This window comes from Aethalodelphis obliquidens, unplaced genomic scaffold, assembly GCF_003676395.1.
Source record: "Aethalodelphis obliquidens isolate GAN/ISIS:26980383/991018 unplaced genomic scaffold, ASM367639v1 scaffold21, whole genome shotgun sequence".
Classification (NCBI taxonomy): Eukaryota; Metazoa; Chordata; class Mammalia; order Artiodactyla; family Delphinidae; genus Aethalodelphis; species Aethalodelphis obliquidens.
In genome coordinates, this window is record NW_020837965.1 from 26,088,788 (window position 1) to 26,115,974 (window position 27,187).

General features: G+C 46.3%; 1 protein-coding gene across 12 annotated transcripts in view; it reads left to right on the top strand.

The window, feature by feature from the left end:
- Window positions 1-27,187, top strand: part of TRAF3 (TNF receptor associated factor 3) — a 116,598-nt gene that overhangs the window by 23,452 nt on the left and 65,959 nt on the right. The window contains exon 2 of one of the 12 annotated variants that reach the window (XM_027120634.1): window positions 18,523-18,648. The exons of the other annotated variants lie outside the window; for them this stretch is intronic. The gene's annotated coding sequence lies outside the window, so the exon portion shown is untranslated. The remainder of the gene's footprint in view (window positions 1-18,522; window positions 18,649-27,187) is intronic. 12 annotated transcript variants of the gene reach the window in all.

Sequence of the window (27,187 nt, forward strand, 5' to 3'; positions counted from 1 at the left end):
GGCCACGTGCTCTTGGAGGAGGAGTGGATGAGGCACAGGTACCCGCCCTCCTTCCCGCAGAGCTGGGGTTTTTGCATAGGGGATTTTTCTGTCAGTTATTTTTTCCTCACCTTCTGGAGTATTAAAAGAGCCGAGGCAGTGGTGTGTGGGGTGGCAGTGCCCCCACCTCCTGGGGGTTCCCTGATCCCTGCAGCCGGCTTACCTTCCACCCTGTGTTCACACAGCACAGAAAGATAGCCGTGTACCGACTCTGTTGCTAAGCTTTTGAAGTAAAGCATTGTGAGTTAGTAGGCCTTTCTTATTACAAAAAAAGGAAATGGAAAAGTAGTGCCACGGTTTTGGCATAATTGCTCCAGCATGCAAATCGGTGTTGGAAGGAAGTTGAGGTAGTATACGTATAAGCTCTGCTGGTCCTTAAGACACGTGTGAGGTACATGAAGTCTTGTTTTGTTAGATATGAAACAATGCACGCTGCAGGTGTCCCTAACCGAGTAATAGTGTATTAGATTGGCTCGGGTTTTTGGAAGAGCAGGATGCGGGAAGTGGGCACAGAGGGGCCAGTTGGCCTTGTCCCTTCTGTGCCACAGGCTGCTGCTGGAGAATTCCAAAGTTTCCAAATGGAAAATGAGTATGAAAGAAGGCCCATACCAGTCAGGAGTTAGAGGGATTCCCAGGTGGCCTCTGAGAAAAGGAAATGTCTGAGAAGTTACGTGCAATGATTTGTTGGTCACAGAGAAACTTCTGACTCTGTGTAGCAGGTGGATCCCAGACAGGGAGCTATTTCACAAGAAGTAATAAGCTGGAAATACTGAAGGTACAGTGTCCTCTTGAGGGAGAAATACATCCTCTAACAACTGATTGTTGTTTCTAGAAAAATTCGAGTCCTGGTCTCAATTTGCATTGTTTTGACCTTGTTAATAAAATTGAGGATTACGTATCTCCTGGAAACCGAATGTATAGCACGTGAGGATTATTTTTATGTTTTATGATAAAATCTTTCACAGCATAGAATTTTAAAGACCTTTGAGGACAGGAGCAGCTCTTTGAAGGTAATAAACCTCAGTTTGGCTTAGAAGTTCATCTAGTTGAAATTAAACTAAGGAGGTTCACATCAAACCCCAGGCAATCTTCACGTGTTCAAGAAGCTCATTAGAAATCTGCTTTACCAAAAACAAGTGCTTCGGCTACTTGTGATGGAAAATGCTTGAATAAGCAATTTAAAATTCAGCATACGCTGTTCAAAAACAATCATTTTAAAAGATTCATGGACAGAGCACTTTATATGTATTAGTATTTTATAGTAGGTGCTGTGGGGGTTAGAAATAGAGTTTTCTTGCCTTCAGAGAACATGTAGTCTGAGGAGGGGCAGACACGCAGACGGTGTGAACAGTTAGACAAGGCAGAACAGTGCACAGGGTGTGATAGAGGGATAGTATTAGTAATCATGGTAGTGACAGAGGCAGAGGCATCATGGTGTGGGACGTCAGAGCACAGCGTGGGAGTGATGGTGCTTAGAACCATGGTTGGAAAACTACACGTTTGAAAATAGTTTTTAGGTTTTTATAAGGTTGTAAAAATAAACAAGAAGAATATGTATGTGACAGAGACCATCAGTGGCCCACAAAGCCTAAAATATTTATTTATTTATTTTTATTTATTTATTTTTGGCTGCGTTGGGTCTTTGTTGCTGCACATGGACTTTCTTTAGTTGCGGCGAGTGGGGGCTACTCTTCGTTGCGGTGTGTGGGCTTCTCATTGCAGTGGCTTCTCGTTGTGGAACATGGGCTCTAGGTGCATGGGCTTCAGTAGCTGCGGCTCGTGGGCTCAGTAGTTGTGGCTCACGGGCTCTAGAGTGCAGGCTCAGTAGCTGTGGCACATGGGCTTAGTTGCTCTGCGGCATGTGGGATCTTCCCGGACCAGGGCTCGAACCTGTGTCCCCTGCATTGGCAGGCGGATTCTTAACCACTGCGCCACCAGGGAAGGCCCTAAAATACTTATTTTCTGGCCCTTTACAGAAAAGAGTTTGCTGACTCTTGGTTTAAGGGTCAGGAAATGCTTTATAAAGACTAAAATTTGAGCAGGCGTTTTACAGGATAAATAATACCTTGAGTTTCAGGGCAGCAGGGATGTTGTGCTGCAAGAGGGCCAAAGGTGAGAGAAAAGACGGGGTGGGGAGCACAGGGACCGTAAATCACACACGGTGCTGTGGGCTGTGGTTGGAGCTTAGGGTGGGCGAAGAACGTCTTGGGACCTGGGCAAGGAGGGGCGGGGGCAAAGGGCATGGCTTATCTTAAATACCAGCAAGCTTGAACTCAACTCTGAAGTGTGTCGTGAGCCCTCAGAAGCTTTTGAGTCAGAGAACGTCAGTGTTGCAATTAGAGTTAATTGTGAGAACTTGAAATAATAGTCCTTTTTTCCCTGAGTCATGCTCTCCTAAACTGCAAAATAGTTCTTTAGAGGTGATTGTATCGCTTAATAGGCCACTGACTCTGTGGCAGTTGATGTGCACTTGGGTCCAGAATTCCTGGTTTAAGGCTGAAGATTGGTTGATGTGCTTTTCATACTTGTTGACATTTCCTGATCAGCAGCAGACCTTGGTGAAGTCTCAGTGATCACGTAAATTGAGGAACTTGAAAGAATCTCTAGAAAGGTGGAAAAATTCTTGCTGAAGTTGATGTGTATTTCCACTGTTAAACTTCTGCATGGAGGATTTCAATTTTCTGTGCTCTGTCAGCCTGCCCAGGTGTGGTTGTATTCTCTGAGAGGTAAAAAGTAGACAAGGTGCCCTGATGAGGGTGGACGTCTGGATTCCCAATGATGGACCTTCTCTGAAGGCAGAACCTTTACAGTTATCTGTTTCCAGAAGGGGGTCTCCCAGGGGAAAGCTGGGTAGAGGTATCCTAACTTTGTAAGTGTGTGTACCCAGAGAAAATGCGTGAAGATAAAAATAAAGAAAATAAATTTTCTCATTATCCCCCACTATAAACATATAGGAGTACAGTCTTTGACTCCCTGTTCAGTACGTGTGCACGTAGATAATTTTGTGAGAATCACGTCCTGTACCTTGTACTTCGTTACCTGCAGTAGAGTGCAGTGTGGCCTGATCGTTAAGGGGGATGCTGAATTGCCGTGTTTCTTTTTTTCTTTTTTTTTTACAGCAGGTTCTTATTAGAATTGCTGTGTTTCTGTGGTTCTCCCTGGTGCGTCCTTCATGCTTGCTCTCTGTTGGTTCTCTTCTGAGCAAGGGAGGGGTGCTCTTGATCGATTCTGAGCCCTCACCAACAGGGAACCATTGGCATGTGGACTGTTTTTTGCGGAAGTCGGAACCCTGGTCTCAGAGTGAGAAGTTGATGAAGGCCTTCCTTCTGACCTCTTGATTGGATTCTTGGCTTTGTCCAGAGTTGCTCAGGTGGGCTAACATTGTAAAGAATATGCTGCTCTAGCCAGATAGCAGTTGCTTTTCCGAACCAAGCCCTTCAGAAAGGTCTTGTTTGCACCAGGGTTATCCCTGAGGAGTCCTGACCAGTCCTGGGAGGTCAAGGCTCCACCCCCACCTGGGCTTGTCTACCCAGAGCCTCCCTCCACACCGTGCCCCTGAGATCTACCGTGGTCTTGGGGTGCAGCCACCACCCTTAGTGGGGCCGTGTGACTCAGTCTGCCCTTCCCCAGGACACCTTGCCTGGGAAATTGGCCCCCTTGGAGTCAGCAACAAATACACGGGTCCCTGTGGACTTTGCTTCAGAAGGGGTTCATCCACGCGACCACCATCCGCTTACACCCTCTCTCTCTTGCTGAGCTTCCCGAGAGCCACACTGCCCCCATACTGGAGTTCTGGCGTCCTGAAAGAGGTGTGCGCGTGCGTGTGTGTCTTTGTTTTAAGAAAAAAGCCATTGTAGTCATGGTAGAATATTTAGAAAATGTAGATATTTTCCATTGCCTCACCACTGTTAATATTTTGGTATGTATCATTCATGCCTCCTTTGGGGGCATAATCTTAACGCATTTTTACAGAAATAGGAATATAGTTAAATAATTCTTAGCTTTTAAAAACACTCTTTTAAAATTAAAAAACACCCCTTTTTATTCAAAAAGCAATGCCCATTCAGTTCTAGGAAAATCATGTATTAAAACCAAAAGATGAACAATGTAAATCTCATTCTGCCCGCTCAGATCACTACCATGTATGCTTTTCTAAGCCGTCTTTGTGGCACACATATATTTTCTTTTTATAAAGATAGAATTATTCTATATAACACCATTTTATAATATGCTTTTAAAAATAACAACTTTAGGGCTTCCCTGGTGGTGCAGTGGTTGAGAGTCCGCCTGCCGATGCAGGGGACGCGGGTTCGTGCCCCGGTCCGGGAAGATCCTACATGCCGCGGAGCGGCTGGGCCCGTGAGCCATGGCCGCTGAGCCTGCGCGTCCGGAGCCTGTGCTCCGCAACGGGAGAGGCCACAACAGTGAGAGGCCTGCGTACCGCAAAATAATAATAATAATAACTTTATTGAGATGTAATTCACGTATAACATTCACCATTTTAAAGTGTACAATTCTGTCATTTTTAGTATATTCAGTAATTTGCAATGATCACCACTTTCTAATTTTAGAACACTTTCATCATCCCCAAAAGAAACCTTGTACCCGTTTGCTGTCACTTCTCATTCTCCCCCACCCTCAACCCTAGGCAGTCATTAATCTATTTTCTGCCTCTACTAATTTGCCATTTCTGGAAATTTCATCCAAACGAGATCATACAATATGTGTTCTTTGCGTCTGATTTCGTTCGTGGAGCATGTTTTCAAGGTTCATCCATGTTGCAGCACATAACAGTAGTTCATGTTTATAGGCACATAATATTCCATTGTATGGATAGACCACATTTTGTTTATACATTCATCAGTTGATGGACATTGGGTTGTTTCCCCTTTTTGGATATTATAAATAACGCTGCTGTGAACAATCCTGTCAAGTTTTTGTGAGAACCTAAGTTTTTGTATCTGTTGTAAACAAAGCTGGATCATGTGGTCACTCTATGTGTAACATTTTGAAAGACTGCAAGACGGTTTTTCAAAGCAGCTGGGACATTTTCCATTACCATCAGCAGTGTATGAAAGTTCTAGTTTCTCCACATCTTCACTAAACACTGTTATTGTTCATCTCTTTTATTTTAGACATCCTAGTGGGTGTGAAATGGTATCTCATTGTGGTTTTGGTTTGCATTTCCCTGGTGACTAATTATGTTAAACATCCTTTTGTGTGCTTATTGACCATTTAGTTATCTACCTTGGAAAAATGTTTATTCTTTGCCCATTTTTAAAGTTGGGTTGTCTTTTTGTTATTGAGTGTAAGAGTTCTTTACATATTCTGGGTACAATTCTTTTATCAGATATATGACTTATAACTATTTTCTCCATGCTGTGAGGTGTCTTCTCACTTTCTTGATGGTGTCCTTTAATTTTGATGACATCCAGTTTATCTATTTTTTCTTTGGTTGCTTGTGCCTTTGGTGTTATATCTAAGAAACCATTGCCTAATCCAAGATGAGGAAGATTTATTCCTGTTTTCTTCTAAGAGTTATATAGTTTTAGCTCTTACCTTTAGCCTAGAATCCATTTTGAGTTAGTTTTTGTGTATGGTGTGAGGTAGGGGTCTAGTTTCATTCTTTTGCATGTGGATATCCAATTGCCTATGAGTTGAAAAGACTATTCTTTCCCCCATCGAACAGTCTCAGTACCCTTGTCAAAAATTGATTGACCACAGGGGACTTCCCTGGCAGTCCATTGGTTAAAACTCGGTGCTTCCACTTCAGGGGGCACAGGTTCGATCCCTGGTCAGGGAACTAGGATCCCACATGCAACGCAGCGCAGCCCCCCGAAAAAATAAAGATTAAAAATAAATAAATAAATAATTTTTAAAAGGATTTAAAAGATGAATTGACCACAAATGTAAGGGCTTATTTCTGGACTCTAAATTCTATGCTCTTGATCTATATGTCTGTTAAAATTGGGTATCATGAATCCTCCACATTTGCTCTTTTTCAAGATTGTTTTGTCTGTTCTGAGTCCCTTGCATTCCCTTATGCATTTTAGGATCAATTTCTGCAACGTATAACTTTCTTTGTTTCACTTATTATGTCATGAACATTTTCTTTTTTCTTAGTCTACGATTGTACTATAACACAGTAGCCCTGAGTCACGTGTGGCTAGTGAGCACATGAAATGTGGCCAGTCCAGATTGAGGTGTGCTGTAGGTATAAACTGACAACAGATTTCCAAGAGTTAGTGTGGAAAAAAAGAACACAAAATATCTCATTAATAATTTTTTATATTGATTACATATTGAAGTTATAAAATTTTATATTGGATTAAATAATATACATTACATAAGTTTACCTGTTTCTTTTTACCTTTTTAAGTTGGCTACTAGATTTAAAATTATTTGATTCTCATATTTATGTTGGAAGTACTTTTTAGTAGAATGGCATCCAATTTGGTTGATTATTTGGTGGTTGTATGATTGTGTCAGAGTTTCTTGATTCAGTTCTCTGTTGTTGGACACTTGGGTTGTTTCCAGTTTTCTCCATTTACAGCGTCGTGAGGGGTAACCTCGTAGCTGGGTCTTCCTGCCCGCCTGTGATGCTGCCAGGACAGGGTTCATAAGGAGGACTTGAGAATGTGTTTGCTGTCTTTCTGAGTCAAGGGTATATGCAAACCCTTGTGTTACGGCGCTGAGTAAGTCAGTGAATGTTTCATATTAACGGAAAAATCTTTCACAGTAAGGCTGCAAACAGATTCAACAGATATTGATTGAGCCCCCTGCTTTAAGTTGGGTTCTGACCCAAGAGTTGGGGAAACAGTGATGAATGAGTCCAGATTCTAGCCCTCTCGAAGTTTATATTCTAATGGGGGAGAGGGATCGTCAACAAACCGTGAACTGTATCAGTGGATGCCAAAGAGCGATGTGAGGAGGACACAGAAGCAGGCTTATGGGCTGGCGTGTAGCAGCGTGGTCAGGGAAGGCCTTTCTGAGCAGGCAACATTGACGCAGGGGCTGAAACAGAAGGAAGGAAGGGAGCCATGCAAAGATCTGTGAGAAGAAGGTTTTTAGGTAGAGGGGTCGGGAAGTTCAGACACCTTGAAGTGGGAGTATGTGTGTTTTAGAAACAGCAAGGAGGCCACTGTGGCTGGAGCTTGGTGAGAAGTGTGGTTGGATTGGGGATATGTTTTGAAGATGGAGCTGACAGTCTTTGCTGATGACTGGGTGTGGGGCATGTGAGGAAGGGGAGGCTTTTATGACCTAAGCAATTGTATGGTGCCATTTATGGAGCCAGGGATTGCTAGAGGTGGATCAGAGGGCAGGGGGCACCAGGAGTTCAGAAGTGCCTTTCGGGTACTCACGTGGAGATGTTGAGTTGTTAATGAGATGTACCCGCCTGGAAATCACGGGGGAGGTGGGGCTGGAGAGACATTTTTGGAGTCAGGCAAAGCTACTTGGACATCAAGCAGGTCGAGTGAGAGTTGACCATTGGATTTGGGAACCTGGAGGTCTTTGAGGACTTCGGCAAGCCTGGTGTTGGGAAGCTGCTGTAGCGTGGCGGGTACGAGTTAAGGGAGGATGGGATGTGTGTGTTGACAACTCCTAGAAAGAGTTTGCTCTAGGTGAACAGAAAGATAGGGGTGGGGAGCTGGGATAGACTGCCTCTTCCTCGGGCACTGGTGGGAGTGGCCCTGGAGAGAGGCTGAGGTGGCAGGGGCTTTGGTCCAGGGCCAGGGTGGAGGGTGAGGCCTTGCCCACAGGATCAGGAGAGAAGGCAAAGGAGACCGGCAGGCCTTTCACTTGGACATGGGAGGATGAGAAAAGATTGCCTCTGTTTCCAAAAGCTAAGAGTGACAAGGAGGGAAGGGGTGTTGTAGGATGTTGTGGGGTTAAATGTAAAATTTGTATGAATTTTTAATGTGAAACCTGAGACTTCACAGAAGTTAAGTTGCCTCAGAATGCTTACCCTCGGGGTTCTCTCTCCCAGTGCCTTTGGGTGTATTTTGTATTCATTATTGTATTCTATTGTTACGCTGTTAAATCTCACCCAAGTGAGTATTTAACCTTAAAGAGTTTGGGATTCACTTACACACTTTGTTATCTTTAGTAGAGCTTTTGCAGCTGCTCCAAATATCCCTCTGTTGGTGCATCTTAATAGTTGCTCGGCAAGCGCTGCATTCTGGGCGGGGAAGGCCACGCGGGAAGCCACGGGGTGTCTGTAGGTGGAATGCGGCCCTCGATTCCACCCCTTTCCCAGGTAAGGGTGTGGAGGAAGGCAGGGCCCCTGAAGTGCCACACCTTCCAAGGACATTTGAGTGAACCTTTTCCTGTTTTCACAAAGTGATGAACAGCTGTGCTGTGCATCTTTTCACTCTGGCAGAGTGGTTTGCGGGAGTGTAGTGCTGTTAGCCAGCCTTTTACGGGACTTAATCAGCACTGATGAAAAGTTCTTCATCTTCTTTCCTAGTTATCGCATTGCCTGCTTTCTTTCCTTTCTATACAGTTTTAGTATAATTAAGTCCCCCTGCCCCATTTAGGTCCTTCAGCCTCCTTAGTAGAAAGTGCTGCGAACAGTCGGATTCGCTTCATGGGGTTGGGAGCGTGTGGAACGTCAGCGTTCTGGTCCCTCTCTGTTGACAGATGAGATGGCCGAGGCTTAGAGCCAGCTTGGTTTGTACCTGGAGGTTATTTGCATGACTAGGTCACATGCCCCTTGCTTCCCAGTTCTCCCACGACCGCCTGGACAGCCGTGTGGAGCCTGCTCCTTCCCTCGCCCTGTCTTGAATTCCAGAGCAGCGCTCCCATTCCCGAGGCTGGCTTCCTGCGGGCACTGGAGGAGAGGCCTTGCCTGACCGCCCTCCGCATGGCTCCGCTGGAGGGTCTGCATGGGCACCTTCTGACCGCGGCAGTGTTTGCCACGTGCGACGGGGAGCATTTGCTCAGTACTCCCCGAGTTCCATGAAGGCAGGGACTGCAGCCTGTTTTCAGCCTGCTATATATATCCAGCCTCTGCTGAGGGGCCTGGCACACTCATGCCCAGAAAGTTTGCAAAACAAACAAACGTGTATGTAAATCTAGACTTTTAATCCAGATTGCTGTTGTCTCCTGGCCATTCGAGGGGGCTCATGTGTCCCTGTGTCCGCCAGGGCTTGTCCTGTTGTCATTTAACAATCCTTTGCTACTCTTGGGGGCTGGGGTGTTTTGGAGTTTGGAATTTTGGAGATTTTAGAATGGAATGTGTGAATAGACCACACACACATCGTGGAACATCCTAGGCAGCACCGTGTAATCAGACACTAAGATCTTTGCAGCAGGTGTGTGACCATTCGCGGCCAGTGGGACAGAGGCTGTGGGAGCCCCACACTGCGCCAGGGCGTGTTATGAACATGTTTTCAGAGCTTTTGGGATTTCGGAATCACAGATAAGGGACCGTGGACCTGTTTGGGTGCATGTCTGTTTTTCAGGCATTTGTGCCAAGTGGGCTGGGAAAGAGGAAAACACAGTGCCTGTGCTCCCTTGGGGTGCTGTGCGGAGCACACATGGGGAGGGCAGCGTTGGCGGTCACTGGCTTTGCTGTCATCCCCTGCCCTTGCTTTCGAGAAGTGTGCTCCCCCGAGGCGCTGGCTGCGGGGCACCATGCCGTGGTGCGGGGCGTGTAGGTGGTGGCTGTCCTGCATCATCCTGGGTCCCTTCCCTCGAGCCTGGCCGCCTGGCCACAGGTTCAGGGCGGAAGAGGGAGGCTCGGACGAGGTGCTGCACGGCACGTGGTCTTCCGTTCCAGACCCTGTGTACCTCTTTCCCCTCCACGGTTGCGAATCAAGCCTCACGGCTGGGTGGAGAACTTTGAGGCCCTCAGCTCTGGGGTGGCCTGTCTGCACGCTCACACTCTGCCCTCTTGAGCCAAAAGTTTTCAACATTGGGTGGATTTAATATATGTTTTCTGACTTTTAAAATGTGAGTATAGTTTTATTTTGATGTTTTTAGGGTGAGCTTTTGACGTAAATAGAAATCTTTAATTTAAAAAGCTTTACCTGCTTTCTGAGATGGTGCTTTTGCATTTTGAAAAACTGTTTAATTGCCAGGCTGCAGGAAAGCTTGCCTTTTTAAATTAGAAACCAAAGAGCCAATACTGAAATATGTCTAGACATGTGGATTTCAGGCATTTGAAAAGGATACAGGGTGAAATCGTTTGTACCTGAAGCAGGTGTCACTTTGTATCTGAAGTTTTTATGTGGTCTTTGATAAATTACGTAGATTGTATTAACTCTTATCTGAACATATACATTAAAGATGATTCTTCCAAAAGATTTAGAATTAGTTTTGTCCAAGGTACTGGACTTCAGATCTAATGAGCCATGACACTGAATCAGAAACACACTTTCAGTCTTTCAGATGTTATGAGATATTATAGTTTTCAAAAAGACTTGTGAGAATGGTCTTTTGCGATATATTTTAAGATAGTTAAGAATAGCGTTTGTATTGTAAAAATTTCCTTCAAGACACATTCTGGGGTTTTATGAGTGATTAATGATGGCATCACCCAGAGTTTTGTGGTTAATATTTGCAAATAATTTATTTAACAGGGTTTAAAAGAGACTCCTCGGGCTTCCCTGGTGGCGCAGTGGTTGAGAGTCCACCTGCCGATGCAGGGGACGCGGGTTCGTGCCCCGGTCTGGGAAGATCCCACATGCCGCGGAGCGGCTGGGCCCGTTGAGCCATGCCCGCTTAGCCTGTGTGTCCGGAGCCTGTGCTCCGCAACGGGAGAGGCCACAACAGTGAGAGGCCCGCATACCGAAAAAAAAAAGAGACTCCTCGTGTTTTATAGTTACCCTTTTGGGGGGACCAATGTATAACATAAAAAGTATCCTGTGGTATTATCTTTGCTACAGATGTGTTACGTTTATAGAATTGGAAATATTTGATTTCTTAGAGTGTGTGTATCAATAGATTATGTAGTTTAAAATGTTTGCATCTGTATTTCATATATAAACATATCAGTTTCCCAGTGTAGCCTTTAGGGTATCATAGGAGACTAAGGGTTTTTAAAAGGTCATAATAGAAAAGTTGTGTGTGTTTTAATTACTTAAGTGTTTTTTCCTCCTGGGGTTGTTAAAAAAACAAAACAAAACAAAAAAAAAACCCCACTGAATGTAACATATGAGAAAATGTTAAATGGATGCAACACTGCATGTAAGATTTTCCACAGACGTTTTTATTCACAGTGAGGCACAATGGGAAGGCTCCATTAATTAGCACATTAGATGGTATCATAATTCTGGAAAAACCATTTCACCATAGGGGTGTTTGCAAAAACCGAAGCCATCTCTGCCAGGTTTTGACATTGCTTAGCTCTTTAGGTAGCAAGAGACGCAGTGTCAAAACCAGTTTAAAATTACCTATGTTGTCAACATGCACATTTTCTTTATTCGGTATTTAAACTACAGATTTACCAACCTGAGTAGTTTGAAATACAGTAGCATAAAAAGAATTAGATCTACCAAACCGAAAATGTGTGCATACCTAAAGAAGTTTCTTTTCTTGATTTTGGTTAAGCTAACAGAAGTATCTTCACATCTGTAATTTCTGGTAACTTAATGAGAACACACTGAACTTTTGGGTCACAATAAATTTTCCCATTATGTAAAATATTTTACACACTGATTGACTCATTGTGAACTGTGAGTAGACATGATTCTCTTCCTGCGGAAAATAGAAACACACGTTATTGTAATGACGGTTTTAGCCAATTACAGAACTGTGCTTAGGTGGCTATGTTGCCTTCTGTTGGTTGGGTTGTTGAAAACTTTGAGATGGACACACAGCAACGGGAGTGAGTTGGGAGCTCTTTTGCTGGGTGTAGAGGATGTAGTCTTTCTGTAAATCTGTTATTTCGTACATAGGCTTGTTTTTGTTTTTATGAGTTTTATGTTCAGTCACTGCCACTGTGTGTGTTTTCTTTGACTGTATTGACTTCAAGTCTTGTAAATATTTCTGGGTCTTAAAAACCCAAGTGCTCATATTTATTTCATAGTAGAAAGAACTAATGAGTCCTTTTCGACGATGGTGGTGGGGTTGGTAGTTTCCCTAGTGGTCATCCACCCTTGTGTTTAAAAGTGCTATGTTTGTATATAGGTGTAATTTATATTTTACATTAAATCTAAAATCAATTTTTTTGGTACAGAATGGGTGAACTGTGAGATTTGGGGGAGAGAAAGAGTTACCAGAAATGTTTATGAGTTGTTTTGAACAATGAGAAGCTTATTTACAATTATTTGGAAGGGGCACCCCCAAAATAATGCATTTTGGGGGGGCAAAATGAAGACTTGTTATAACGCGTTCCCTTTTTTATTTCTTTAATTGAGATGGTGAGCTGCATCTCATTAAGTGATGTTAATTAACTATCAGATGTTTGGCCTTTTGCTTGACTGTGTCTTCTTTTTAAAAGATACCTTTATTGAGGTAGTCGCATACCATAGAGTTCACCTCTTCTAAGCGTCCAGTTCAGTGACGTTTAGTATATTCACAGAGTACTGTGCAACCATTTGGGACATTTCCTGTGAATTGGATCATGCGGTATGTGGTCTTTTGTGTCTGGCTCTCTCACCTAGCATCATGCTCTCGAGCTTCATCCGTGTTGTAGCACGTGTCAGCAGGCTGTTCCCTTTTGTGGCTGAAGAGTATTCCTTTGTGTGGATGCACCATGTTTTATGTATTCGTTAAGTCCATTGATAGACATTTGCGTTGTTTCCCCTTTTGGGCTGTTATGAATAGTCCAGCTCGGAACATGCATGTACAGGTGTTTTGTGGGACAGATGTTTTCGTTTCTCTTGGGTGTAGACCTAGAGGGGTTTGCACCAGCTTTGACTTACTGTTCAGGTTCCCATTTAAATTTGTAGAGAGGATTTACTTCTTGTAACTGGGCCTTTATTGGTGACCTGGTCGCTCCTGTTTCATGTTGGAAGCCCCTGGGCCCTGTGGCCTGGAGAAGCAGCCAGAATATGCAATATCCTTCTTTCCTAAGATCAGATCCCATCACAGGGTCTTATCAAATAAGTGTCCCGTTAGATTTTCTTGCAGCGAATTAAGCCTGTTCTGCATCCAGGCCAGCTAACTCTTGTCTGTATTTTATATTGATATTTTTCTTGTATTCTTCTCCCTGCTTCTTCTTGGGGACACCCTTTGTTCTTCGGCCCCAGCAGCACAGGGAGTGACGGAGTGATTTGTCTGTCTGTGTATTTTCCCTTCAGGCAGTATACACTCACTCCTTTGGCTTTTTTTACGGTAATTTTGGTAACTGGGTTGTGTCTATTTTTGAAGTAGTAAACACCGTAAGATAGTAGTGATACTCTTGAGCATTTTGTTAAGTATCCAAATGAGACCTATAGGGATGTTTCCATAATTTGTATCAAATTCATGTAAACGTACATTAGCAATATTAGCTAATTGCCTGAGTTAGTTATGAATTTCATTACTGCTCTTTAATAAAGGAGCAGGTTGTGCCGTGGTCATTCCAATTAATGGGGAGAGCCCTTCAGGTCTCTCATCATGTATTTAAACAGAGTTAAGCTTGGAAAAATAATTATTGAGTGCTTTGTGGATACTGGCTTTATCTTGTGACAGTTGTGCCTTACATTTTGAGAAGCTTATGCTTCCAGGAACCTTACGCATGCATTAAAGCAGTTAATCAGAGGTTCCCTGGTGGCGCAGTGGGTGAGAGTCCGCCTGCCGATGCAGGGGACACGGGTTCATGCCCTGGTCCGGGAAGATCCCACATGCCGCGGAGCGGCTGGGCCCGTGAGCCATGGCCCCGGAGGCTGCGCTCCGCAGCGGGAGCGGCCACAACAGTGAGAGGCCCGTGTACCGCAAAAAAAAGAAAAAGCAGTTAATCAGTTCAACTCTGTGAGGTTTGTAGGATGAGTGTTACTCCTTTCCTACAGACAAGAGATTGCAGGTTCGGAAAGAGAGCGGCCGGTTGGGAGCCGGCGTCGGAGGGAGCAGGGTGTGCGAGCGCGGGCCCTGCCCCACCAGGAGGGCTGTGCGAAGTCCAGAGCCCACCGCCGGGCGGCCTTGCTTGAGCGCCCCGGCGGTGCACCTGAAAAATTCCTTCTCGTCTTTGAGTCCGGCCGCCTCAGCGTGCGGTGGAGACGGTAGGAAGCCGCTGCCGGGCCGGCAGGCGGGGCCTGGCTCTGTGCGCTGCTGGGCCTGGCTCGCTGCCCTTGGCTTTCAGATGGCGGACCTGGGAGGCGGGTGCCGTGTGGCCTCGTAGCGGCCGCCCCCCCGCCCCAGCCCGCCGCCGCTGGCCCTCGAAACCCCACCCCGCGCAGCTCTCAGCGCTGGGCCTGGGGTCTCAGCCCCGGGCCGCTGTCGCCCCTCCCGTACCTCGAGGATTGCTTGTCCGGGAAGCACAGAGTCTTGAGATCAGACCCCTGCCAGCTCCCCCAGACCCTCCTGGGAGAGCCCGCTCGGGCCGGAGCCCCGCGTTCTGGCGACCCAGGCTCAGGTTTCCGAGGAGCTGAGGAGTGGTTTGACAGCGGCCGCAGAGAGCCGCCTTGAGCCGCGATTTGAAAGGCGGCATCTGGGGGGAGTGCCTGGCCAGCGCCTAAATGTGCCGGGAGGCGTTTCATGGAAGTTCCTCTGCGTCCGTTAAACCACTCTAGTGGGTCTCTGTAAAGCAACGAGGAATGTCCTCGCGCTGTCTCTTCCTGCCTTCCCTTCTGATCATCCACCTCGTGCCAGTCAGGAATGCCCGCGTGAGGTGCCTCTGGTTTGGTCTGCGATATTCATTTATTCACATCGCGCCTCTCCGGGGAGAGATGGGGTGGGAGGGCTGCAGCAGGTCCATAAATGTGCTCCCTCCTGCTCCCCCGAGTGAAGCCCCAGGGAGGCGCCCTGCTCTCCAGGGGGTGCCTGTGGTGAGGCTGTGGCCTGTGGAGCCCAGCGGGGTGGTGTGACTCCTGGGCCTCCCACCTGGCCTGTAGCTGAGATCCTCTGCGCCTCAGGAGGAGGGGACGCGGGAGCGCCTCACGGCGTGGAGCAGGGGGCCGCCTCGTGGGGCCCCTGCACGGACGCCGGCCACGCCGGTGACGTGCTGGGCGCTGCAGATCCACAGTGTCCCTTCCTTACAGTGTGGTCGCCACTCGGGCGATGGGAGCCCAGCGGGAAGGTCCTGGCTGCTGGGGGTGGGAAGGGAGCCGGTGAGGACTTCCTGGAGGAGAAGATTCCGGAGCCTGAGGAGTGGGGGGAGTGGGGGACAGAGGGAAGGCAGAGCAGGGTTCTCCCTCGAGAGGAGGGCGGGCTGTTTGTGGGGAAGCCATGGGCCAGGCCGGGTCCTGCCGCTCGATGGGGGAGTGGCCAGGAGTAGGGTCCTTGATTTGCTGGTTCCCTCGCCCGGTCCGTTACCTGGTCAGCGTCGGGCTCGGCAGCTTCCACGGTAACCCCGCCGGGAGGTGGTGGCTAGAGCCACGGGGGGACCGCTGCTGTGTCCTGAGGGGCCTGGTGCAGGGCCGCCCTGTTCCGTTCAGAATCTGCCACGTCCGCTTGGTGGCCGTGCGCCCAGGGCGAGTGTGTGCTTCAGGGACCAGGTGCTCGGGTGTCTGTCTGGGCGGCCGTGAGGGTCTGACGGACTTCTGGACGGAGCCTGTGCGCGCTTTCGCTGGGGACTCACTGGCACGTGCCGAGGAACGCTGCACCATTTTGAGGGTGTTCTCCCCATGTCTCCCCGTTTCTCAGCAGGGGGCACATCCTTTAGCTCCTGTTAGATGTTCTTCCTCGTAGAACCTTGCCCTGGAACCCCACACCGGCTCCAGTTCCGTCTCCCCGGCTGCGCTGCCCTCCCCTGCATCCCAGTCCTCAAGCCTGGAATGACTTGTCCTCCGTGTGTCACCCCACTGGAGAGCCCCTCCCCATCAGGGCAGCGAGCTCGGCCTTACTCATGTCCTTTCACAGATAGCACGTGGTTAATTAATGCTCACTGAATAAACGGAATCAAGCAACGAAGAGGAAAGGTCACTTAGTAAGCATGCCACTATCTTAAGTGTCTTTTTCTGAGTTTGGTTGTACGGGCAGTGGTTTAATATTTCGAGTGCGCCGTCTGTGAAGGTAGCTGGGCGTTCATGCTGCCACTGAGGCACCAGGAGTGCTTGCTGCGCTCGCACCTTCTGGAGTGAAAGTCCTGGCTGGTTCCCCGGAGCTCCTCCGTCGGGCTCTGAAGCTGGTGGTAGGCAGCAGGTGTGCAGGATTCTCACTGGGACTGCTTGAGCATTAAGGATGGTGTGTCATCACGCACATTTCATTAATTTCCGCATTTTCACACGGCACAGTACATTGTCAAAGCAATCCTCCAGTGAAAACCACAAACTAGTCAGCCTTTAGGAAACAGGTTGGAAATCTAGAAATGCTCCCCCCAAGGTCTTTGCAGCATTTTTTTAAAAGATCTCTACGAAATCTTTGTCATTCAAAAGGCAGCTTTCTGTGCTGGAGAGTCTCTCTCCAGCGCTCTTGCTTCTGAGGTTGGTAGCTTGCAGAAAGACTGCAATGCAGCGGTTGCCAAAGTCTCTGTTAATATGGCAGCAACCGGCGGGGAGGTTTTTTGCTCCCCTTCACAGCTGCTACCTGTGGCCTGCAGTCTGAAGGAGGGGGTAATGAAGGTGGTGCTCCCCTGGACTTAGCCGTTTAGTGATACGGACAGAGGCAACTTTGTGGACACGGTGCCAGCACAGGCATGTCCTGCAGCAGCTCCGTTAAGTTCCCGATGCAGTGGGCTGCCTGGGGATGTGAGGCTGACGATGCCTTTGCAGGCTGTGCACGGTATTTGTTTTCTTCTCTGTGTTCATGGTGGATTATGAGAAGGTAAGGGACTTTAAAAACCATGAATGATGTGTATTTTAAATGTTTATCAGTGTCCCTGATGAAGGTAAAGAATTATGACTGAGTAGATCTCTCCTGAACCTGAGAAATAAAACTTTGATTTCTTATTGAAGACAGTCTGGACATTTGAACAACTACCTTATTTGTGTTGACAAATGCCGTCTAAATAAATTAAAGATGTTCGTTAAAGAGATCTGCTTTTTCTTTGACTTGCTAAACATGGTCGAATTCCAGAGATACAGCTATGGATGTAGTATGTTTGTTTCTTTAACTTAAGCGACGACAGTTTCATGAATCTGGTGTGGAACATTTTGTTTTACAAAATCTCAACCATATGGTGGTGGCTGATGAAGTCTGATTTCCTTAGTTCTTATCTGCCTTCAGATGAGCATCTTCAGTGTGTGCAGCCCCGTCCTTATCCCGGGGTGAGTTGGATGCTACCTCCAGCTGTTCTGCTTTGTTTATCTAAGAGGCAGGCTGAGAGTCAGAGCTCAGATTTATTTTGCTATGAGCTGGTGGCCCCAAACTGTATTAAATGCATTACGGGTGGTAATTTATATGTGCAACGCCTAGAAATATAATGTCATGGTTACCATGGCGACTGCATGCATTCTGAAAAGCTTATGAATGGGTTCTGAACCTTCTGGCATTTTGAGTGAGATGTTCCAGCTGAGAGCCTACATTCATGATCAGGGTAAATAAATTCAGCTTCCCTTGAGCAGCACATCCTTTCTCTTCATTTACCAGAGTTGTCACTTCGGCCCAGTTCTTCCTCTGGTGACATCTGCCTTGGTCTCTTGGTTCCTGGCAACAGACTGCGGCTGAGAGGTGGTTTTCTGCTTGAGGTTGGGGACTAGCCTGTGTGCGTGCAGCATCCCAGCCCTCCGTGTGCGGCAGCACAGAATGGACTGGCACGTCCGTGCCTCCTGGGGGCTGGCAGTCCTCGACATGCCCAAAGCATGGTCGCAGCCCTGTGTGCTCGTGAGGTTCCGGCAGAGCTCTCTCCATTTGAAGAGCTTCTTTCCAGCAGCACACCCCAGGGCGCCAGGAGAGCCTGACTTCCAGAGAGGGGGCCCCGCCTACTTCTGCTTCCAGGATATCAGGATGGCTGGCTTTGGAGGGGGAGGCCCAAGTTAGAAAGACCCACATTCAAAGTGCCAAACTTGTGAACATAATAAACGGAGGCCTGTTCTCTTCGTTACCAAAGGATCGTTTGCTGGTGTTAGAAATATGTGTAGCATAGTTTGTTTGAAAACCAGTTACCCTGTGCATGTAAACTGTATTGATATCTTGACTGCGTGGGACTGAAGTATCTGTTGGCTAATATTTTGCAAAAGGCGCCCAGACAGCCTGCTGCCTGGGGGGCTGAGGCCTGGGGCAGCCCTGGGGACGAGGCCGGCTGCTGAGGCTCTTTCCTGAGCTTAGCCGCACTGGTTCGGGAGGACAGTTCACCCTTGCAGAGAGCTCATTTCTGTTGTTAACAAACATTCAGATCATACAGTTTGAACTTTCAACTTGAAGGAGAGTTGACCTCTCACGTCAGTGGGTGTGTTGCAGTGACTCACCTACAGGCCTCAGTTAGGAATCTTCATCTAATTCACTCCCTTTATTTTACAGATGAGGAAACTGAGGCCCAGAGAAGCTATGCCACTTGGTTAAGGTCCCAAAGCGGTGAGAACCAGATCTAGGATCAGAAACCTGGCTCTCTGTCCTCCTCAGGATCGCGTTCCTGTGACAGAAGAGGTTTGCTCTCAGTTCACCGTTCTTCACTTTCCTTTTACAGAAAAGAGGCCTATCATGATAACTGGACTAGCACCCTCTAATTTGTCATTTAAAACATTCCTACCTTCCCTTCCTTCTTTCTTCCATCAGTCATTGAGCAGCTTCTGCTCACTGTGCTGGAGACTTTGGGGATGGGGGTGGAGGAGGGCAGGCCGCGTGCTGTGCCGAGAGATTAGTGGCGGGTGCACCGGAGCACGCAGCCTGGGTGTCGAGATAAATTCTTCCTCCACAGCTGCACTTCCGCCTGCCTACGGTATTTTCCAGCGAAGCTAAGTGCCCAGCAGTCACCAGGGGTGAACCTGAATCATCACCTATCGAATCAAGGTCACGATACTGTATTTACTAAGACAGAACAACATAGCAGTGTTAGGTGCAGCTTACAAGTCACAGTTTATTGCAAGTAATGAGGTTCAGCTCACAGGGCTTGAAATATAACTTGATAGGCCAGATGCCGCTTCACCCGGGTTTTTAATTTGCCAGTCTTCAAGAAGATTGGGCTTGTATTACAGCCTGTATTTTCCTAAATGGCCTCAGTGACACCTCCTATCCTGTGGACTGTCGCACAGTGGGACTTTGGCCGGGAGGTGGGTCTCTGTTCCTTCTCTAGGAACCTGGGCCAGGTGTGTGACCTGCTTCACCCAGTAGTAGGGCAGAAGTGATGCTGTGTGACTTCCAAGCTAGGTCTTAAAAAAAAGGTTCAGTTTTTGCCTGGCTTCTCTTTTGGGGACACTTGCTGTGGGGAAAGCCATGCTGTGAAGCCCAGCTAGCTCGGGCAGGGGGAGCACATGGCAAGGCCCGCAAGGAGCCATTCTGAGGCCCCAGTCAGCAGCCTCCCGGGAGGGGCGAGTGAGTGGCCGGGCAGGTGACTCTGGTGTTCCACTTTTCTCGCTTCCCAGCTGAGGCGTGCTGTGCCCGGTCCAGCAGAGCCCCAGCCTGCAGAGCCTGTGAACGTGGCGACTGGGGGTTAGGCCACTCCACGCTGGGGTGACTTATTACGAAGCCTACTTACTGCAGTCCTTAGTGTTTCCATTCATCAATATTAGACGTGACATTTTATTACATGCTGGGTGTAGAAAGCTTAAGAAATTACTGTTTTTGAAAAAATGATTAACCTTAGAAAAAAATTTTAATAACAGCTTTTTGGAGATAATTTGCATAAGATAAACTCTACCCTGTTATAGTGCACAGTTCAGTAGTTTTTAGTATATTCCCAGTTGTTCATCCAGAACAATTTTTATCACCTCAAAACGATAATCAGACTCTTAATATAATTTATTCAACAGACAAGGACAAATGAAAGATTAGGATTCCTATGCATTACGTTAAACTGTGGTGCTGGGTGTCTAGGACCCAGTAGGCACTCAGGCCCGTGTTTGCTGATACATGAGCTCAAATGGAAGCGTGAAGATGATAACCTGGCGGGTTGGATTGGGTTTGGCTGCAGCTCTTGGAGCATCTGTTATGTGCACGGGAGTTCACCCTGGGTGTTTGGTAAGAGGTGAGCCTTGATCTGGGTTTTCATGGCGGGGAAGTAAGGAAAGCGTTTGAGGGACAGAGACTTTGCTACAGTGGGAAGGACATCTCTGGCTGGGTCCCTGTCAGAGGAGGATGGAGCACAGGGTGTTTGCTGGGCAGGGGCAGGTTCAGACGCGTGCTGTGCCTGCGCGCTCCTCCCCCACTGCGCACACCACACACACTCGCGCTCCTGCCTGCCCTCCCGTGGGTGTGCGCTGTTCCCTTTCGTGCGTGCACACGCAAAAGCTGACCTCCTGGGCGGAAGGAAGCCGAGGCATGGCCCAAAGAGGAAAGGGCTGCTGACAGCCTAGACCAGGGGTCAGCACACTTTTTCTGTAGTGGGCCAGATAGTAAATGTTTTAGTCTTTGTGGGCCAGTCCTGGGTCTCTGCTGTTGTAGGACATACGTAAACCAGTGAGCATGGCTGTGTTACAGCAAAACTAATTACAAGACGGTGGACCCAAGTTTGCCCGCCTCTGGCCTACACGGATCCATCTGATCCACCTGCCTGGTCAGTGGTCCTGGCGCAGACGTGGCTCGTGCCTCCCATCTCCTGCTCAGGCTTCGAGGCCGTCAGGACGGCTAGTTCTCGGCCCCTGGCTGCTGCCCCGGCATGGAGAGCTTCAGCAGGGCAGCCCGCACCTCCCTCAGCGTTGGATCTCTGACTCGGTACATACACAGCAGGAACTCAGCAGCGTCCGAAGCCCCTGAAAAGTGATAGGGCTGTCGTGGGTTTGGGGAGGGGGGGAGGTGGTGAGCCAAGAGGACAGAGGAATAAAGCCAGTGGGTAGGTCCAGTAGTTTCTGGACCCCATTGCTTAGAGGCATGTGGTAGAATGTGGGGAAATCTGGAACGGTTTGGCCCTGCATGAAGAGCCCAGGACCCAAGGCATCATTCCACTTATGTGAGATTAAATTACCTTTCAAGAGAGCTGCATCAGGAGCCTTAGAAGTAACCTTTCAGGTGGAGAACATTCCTGCTTTCAAATCTTGGGAAACACTGTGGGTTTTTTGGGGTTTTTTTAATGAGGAATCATGTAACCTAGGTGCCTTACCTAAGAGTCTAATAATCAGATCTCTGAAGCAAGTGCCTTAGCAAACAACAAGGTGTTCAGTTCCCCAGGTAGTTTAGAGGAGATAAAGCCCCAGGGGAAAAAGCCGACACACTCTCGAACTGTTGACCGCTGTTCACATCCGGACGAGGAGTAGCCGCTCATTTATGGTACGTGCATCAGGCACTGGTGTTGGAAGCCTGTGAATTCAACAGTATAATCTCATTTCAATTGTTCTTTGGCTTAGAAGAGTAAAAATTACTTCAATTGAAGAAAGAAAGTATCTTGACTTGTCAAAAAAATGATATTCAGTTAAAAATGACAAAATCTCACAGCCCTGCATATGTTACAAAATGGCATTTCACAGGCAAGTTCATTAATTGGGGTTATTTTGCAAGGGTCTTCAGACCCTCAGATCGGAGGAAGCCCCCCTGTCACGTGCTTCCCTTGCGGCTTGTGCTGGACCGTAGGACATCTGCGTAACGAGGTGACTTCTGTCTTCTGAGTGACCACTTTTGTCCCTGAATGCACAGCTCACAGAGAAGGGGTTAGGGTGCGGCTTGGGTTTGCCGCACCGTGAAGACACGCCTCCTTGATACTCTCGATGATGGAAGACATGGATTGTGAAATGTTAAAACCTCAAGAAATTATTTCGTTCAGTCCCTCCCTGCCAGCCCTCTGTTTCACTGAAACCCACCCCAGAGGGGAGCGTCTGAGCCCTGGCCTCTGGGCTCCTGTCCAGCCTCCCGGGGTGACCTTCATCCTCCAACGCCAGCCATGGGTCTTGTTGCCCAGAGTATAGGAATCTTTCTTAGCTTGGAACCTTAAGTCCAAACCCACAAGAACATTGCTCCCTTTTTTATTCTGCCTGGGGTTTTCAGAGCGTCTAATAACGCTGGACAGTTTTGTCATTCATCATCGTGAGTAGTGTGGCTTGTTACAAATTGCAGCTACAGGTCTTGGAGAGCAAATTCATTTTCTACATTCAGATTTGCTCATCTAAAAATTCTGTTTATAATATTAATTTAGGACAAGGCTTCTGTTATGAGTTGTGGAAAAACAGCTCCTCTATCCCCTTTAATAAAGATATTTTTGAAATGTAATTTAATGTGTGTAAGTGAATTACTGTTCAGGTTTTAGTTTGGTGCTTGGAAAGAAGTGTGAGAAGAAAAGCATCTTTTTTATCTTTTCTTCTTGCTTTTTGCCCGCACCTCACAGCTTGTGGGATCTTAGTTCCCCAACCAGGGATTGAACCTGGGCCCTCGGCAATGAGAGCGCAGGGTCCTAACCACTGGACCACCAGGGAATTCCTGAGATGTATCTCTTTTTATTTTTATTTCTTTAAATATTTTTTATTTTTGGCTGCGTTGGGTCTTCATTGCTGCACGCGGGCTTTTCTCTAGTTGAGGCGAGTGGGGGCTACTCTTCGTTGTGGTGTGGGGGCTTCTCGTAGCAGTGGCTTATCTTGCTGCAGAGCACGGGCTCTAGGTGCGCGGGCTTCAGTAGTTGTGGCTCACAGGCTTAGTTGCTCCGCGGCATGTGGGATCTTCCTGGACCAGGGCGCGAACCCGTGTCCCCTGCGTTGGTAGGTGGATTCTTAACTACTGCACCACCAGGGAAGTCCAAAAAGTATCTTTTTAACAAACACATTTTCTAAGCTCTGGCCAGCAACCCACTCATTCAATTAATATTTATCAAGCACTAATATTTATCAGTATAGTATTTTATTATATTTGTATATATATTTACATCCTTGTGTTTATGTATACGTTATACACTTACTATATACATAAATGTATACACACTAATTATATATACATATGTATACACACTCATTAAAATCAAGCAGAAGTATAGCAAAAAGTTAGATACCGTAGAATTATATGGGATTTTTTTCCCCTCTAAAACCTATAGAATGAGCTATTGAGTTGATGTTCAGTATGAGCCAGTTTTTTTTTTTTTTTTTTTTTTTTGCGGTACGTGGGCCTCCCACTGTTGTGGCCTCTCCCGTTGCGGAGCACAGGCTCCTGATGCGCAGGCTCAGCGGCCATGGCTCACGGGCCCAGCCGCTCTCCGGCATGTGGGATCTTCCCGGACCAGGGCACGAACCCATGTCCCCTGCATCGGCAGGCGGACTCTCAACCACTGCGCCACCAGGGAAGCCCTGAGCCACTTTTTAATCTGAGAATTTCAGAAATAGTTAATTCCTGCCGATCCTTCAGCTTATGGCTTAGACACTCTCTCCTCAGGGAGGCCTTCCCTGCACCCACGCGGGGTGTGGCTGGCGCATTCGTCACGCGCTTCCCTTGGGCAGTTTTCACGTCTCGTGCACGCACACCCACAGTTACTTGTGTCCCTCCCCCAGGCGGCAGCTCTGGGCGGCAGGGCCCTGCCCTCCTTGTCCCCTGCTCCTGGCACGGTGCCTGCGCCACCCCGGCTCTAGGCTGCATGCTGGGTTCCCAGTGAGACTGGGCACCAGAGTTTCCCTCTGAGGGGGTTGTCGTGCTCTGCATTAACCTTTCCTTTGTGGGGCAGTCTTGGAAGTTTTCAAGTGTTTTCTCATTCAACCAAGAAATCTTTCTTCCATGACTAACTTCCTATTTTTTCAAATGATTGAATACTTCTATTTTCTTCCTCCTCCAAGGAGTTGGAAACTACTAAGAACAGATGACTTTGTATGGGTCCTTCCTTCTTTTGCTCTTCCCTCAAGTTCTTATTCATGTAAGTGGACGAGTATATTGTAGGGATAGCAGATTCAAATGGACCCTTCTAATTTAAGGATAGAGATTTTTGAGGAGAATGAGGAAGTTTTGAGAAACTAGTAAAACCTGCCCTGGTGCTGCGGATTCTTTATAGGAAATTCTCTTTCGTTTTCCTCATGACAGGTGCTGGACTGTGAGAAGGGACCTACCATTCAAAAATATTTATCAGGCACTTATGGCCCCTGGAGTCAGACAAGCCTAGCTTTTGTCCCAGCTGCCCCGGACCACCTGGGACTCAGCCGGGTGCTGTGTGCAGGGTGTGGTGCCGGGCGCTGCGGAGCCCCAGCACGAAGGCGCTCGCTCCCTGCGCTTCGTCAGGGGCTCTCAACTTGCTGGGTCTGTGCTGACGTCGCTTAGCAGCACTGCTTTAACCTACAAATAAAGATTTATTTTCATATTATTCCGATAGAAGATTTTATTAATGTAGGCACTTTATTTGTATAAAAGGTGTTGACAGAATATTTTGTGTTCAAAATATTGATTAATTTTGGGGGAAACCTAAGGGATTTGGTGTTGCATAACAAATCTCTATTTAAATTCACTGAATAAACTGCAGTGAACCATAACTATATTAAGCCAAAGCCAGCACTGCAGAATAGAGTTTATTTGAAAGAACAATTAGATGAAAATTTCAAGGTGACCTGGAAAGGTTTCACGCTTCTGTATAACTCTTAAGTTAAAATAATATGATCAGTCAGATGCCACATAGGAAACTTTGTACTGGTGGGTCCAGCAATCTTAGCAGCAGGGGTCACATTTGATTAGGAAGTAGATTTATTCTAGAGGGTTTATGTAGCATGAAGAGTATTAAATTCAAAGAGATCACAGTGATATTTAAGATATCACTGGATATCTTAAATTTTCAACTTGACTCTGTCAAAATATTTCTGACATTTTGTATTTTAAGACTAAAGTAAGTATGCAGTGGTAATGGATGTTTGGTCATGATTTCAGGTGAGTAAGACTTCAGAGAAACCTATCACAAGGCCAAAAACGAAACTAAACTCACCATTGCCTTGTAGTTACAAACCATGGCATGTTTTACCCAAGGGTAGTTTTAACTCTATTACCCAGTAGCGTGGGGTGGTCACTTCATTCTTAAGTAGCTCCTTGCCTCCTCCTTGTTCAAATCCATTTGGATAATGCTTTTCAAAAGTAAGCAAAATAATTCTGGTCAATTCTCATATTAAAGTGGCTAGAAACTAAGCAAATGATTATTTAAATGATGTGAGAAAATTCATTTTAGCCTAGCCAAGGTCTCAGTAACCTTCCCTGAAGTCTGAAATGGCCTTACTTGGTTCAGCTAAAGGTGCTTTTTTTTTGGTGCATCTGGTTGTGAGTGTCATTTGTTAGTCCTAAGGGAATACATCAACCCAGGGATGTCAATGCTGAAATTCAAAGCAATGAAAAAAGATGCTTGGTTTAAAAAAAAGGACAAATGCATCTGTTAGGCATTACTGATGTCTTGGGAATTTTGAGGTATGTATTTTGCTTATTGCTAAGGTATTAGGTGATTGCCCAGGATGTGAGCTTACAGGTGTCAGAGCCATCGTGAACAAGCTACCACGGAGGCAGTGCTGGTCCGTGAGACCTGGGTTTCAGTCCTAGTGACTCTGACTTTGGACAAGTTGCTGAATGTCATTATTTTAGTTCCTCAAGAGACCAGGGAGGAATTTGGACTACTGGATAACATTTTTTTAAAAAATGGCCCTTATTATGTTGAGGTAGGTTCCCTCTGTACCCACTTTCTGGAGAGTTTTTATCATAAATGGGTGTTGAATTTTGTCAGAAGCTTTTTCTGCATCTATTGAGATGATCATATGGTTTTTATTCTTCAATTTGTTAATATGGTGTGTCACATTGATTGATTTACATATATTGAAGAATCCTTGCATTCCTGGATAAATCCTACTTGATCATGGTGTCTGATCCTTTTAATGTGTTGTTGGATTCTGTTTGTTAGTATTTTGTTGAGGATTTTTGCATCTATATTCATCAGTGATACTGGTCTGTAATTCTCTTTTTTTGTAATATCTTCGTCTGGTTTTGGTATCAGGGTGATGGTGGCCTCATAGAATGAGTTTGGGAGTATTCCTTCCTCTGCAATTTTTTGGAAGAGTTTGAGAAGGATGGGTGTTAGCTCTTCTCTAAATGTTTGATGGAATTCACCTGTGAAGCCATCTGGTCCTGGACTTTTGTTTGTTGGAAGATTTTTAATCACAGTTTCAATTTCATTCCTTGTGATTGGTCTGTTCATATTTTCTATTTCTTCCTGGCTCAGTCTTGGAAGGTTATACCTTTCTAAGAATTTGTCCATTTCTTCCAGATTGTCCATTTTTTTGGCATATAGTTGCTTGTAGTCGTCTCTTAGGATGCTTTGTATTTCTGCGGTGTCTGTTGTAACTTCTCCTTTTTCATTTCTAATTCTATTGATTTGAGTCTTCTCCCTTTTTTTCTGGCTGATGGTTTATCGATTTTATCTTCTCAAAGAACCAGCTTTCAGTTTTATTGATCTTTGCTATTGTTTTCTTTGTTTCTGTTTCATTTATTTCTGCTGTGATCTTTATGATTTCTTTCCTTCTGTTAACTTTGGGTTTTGTTTGTTCTTCTTTCTCTAGTTCCTTTAGGTGTAAGGTTAGATTGTTTACTTGAGATTTTTCTTGTTTCTTGAGGTAGGCTTGTATAGCTATAAAGTTCCCTCTTAGAACTGCTTTTGCTGCATCCCAGAGGTTTTGGATCATCGCGTTTTCATAGTCATTTTTCTCTAGGTATTTTTTGATTTCTTCTTTGCTTTCTTCAGTGATCTTTTGGTTATTTAGTAACGTATTGTTTAGCCTCCATGTGTTTGTGTTTTTTACATTTTTTTCCCCTGTAATTCATTTCTAATGTCATAGCGTTGTGGTCAGAAAAGATGCTTGATATGATTTCAGTGTTCTTAAATTTATTGTGGCTTGATTTGTGACCCAAGATGTGATCTATCCTGGAGAATGTTCCGTGTGCACTTGAGAAGAAAGTGTAATCTGCTGTTTTTGGATGGAATGTCCTATAAATATCAGTTAAATCTATCTGGTCTGTTGTGTCATTTAAAGCTTCTGTTTCCTTATTTATTTTCATTTTGGATGATCTGTCCATTGGTGTAAGTGAGGTGTTAAAGTCCCCCACTATTATAGTG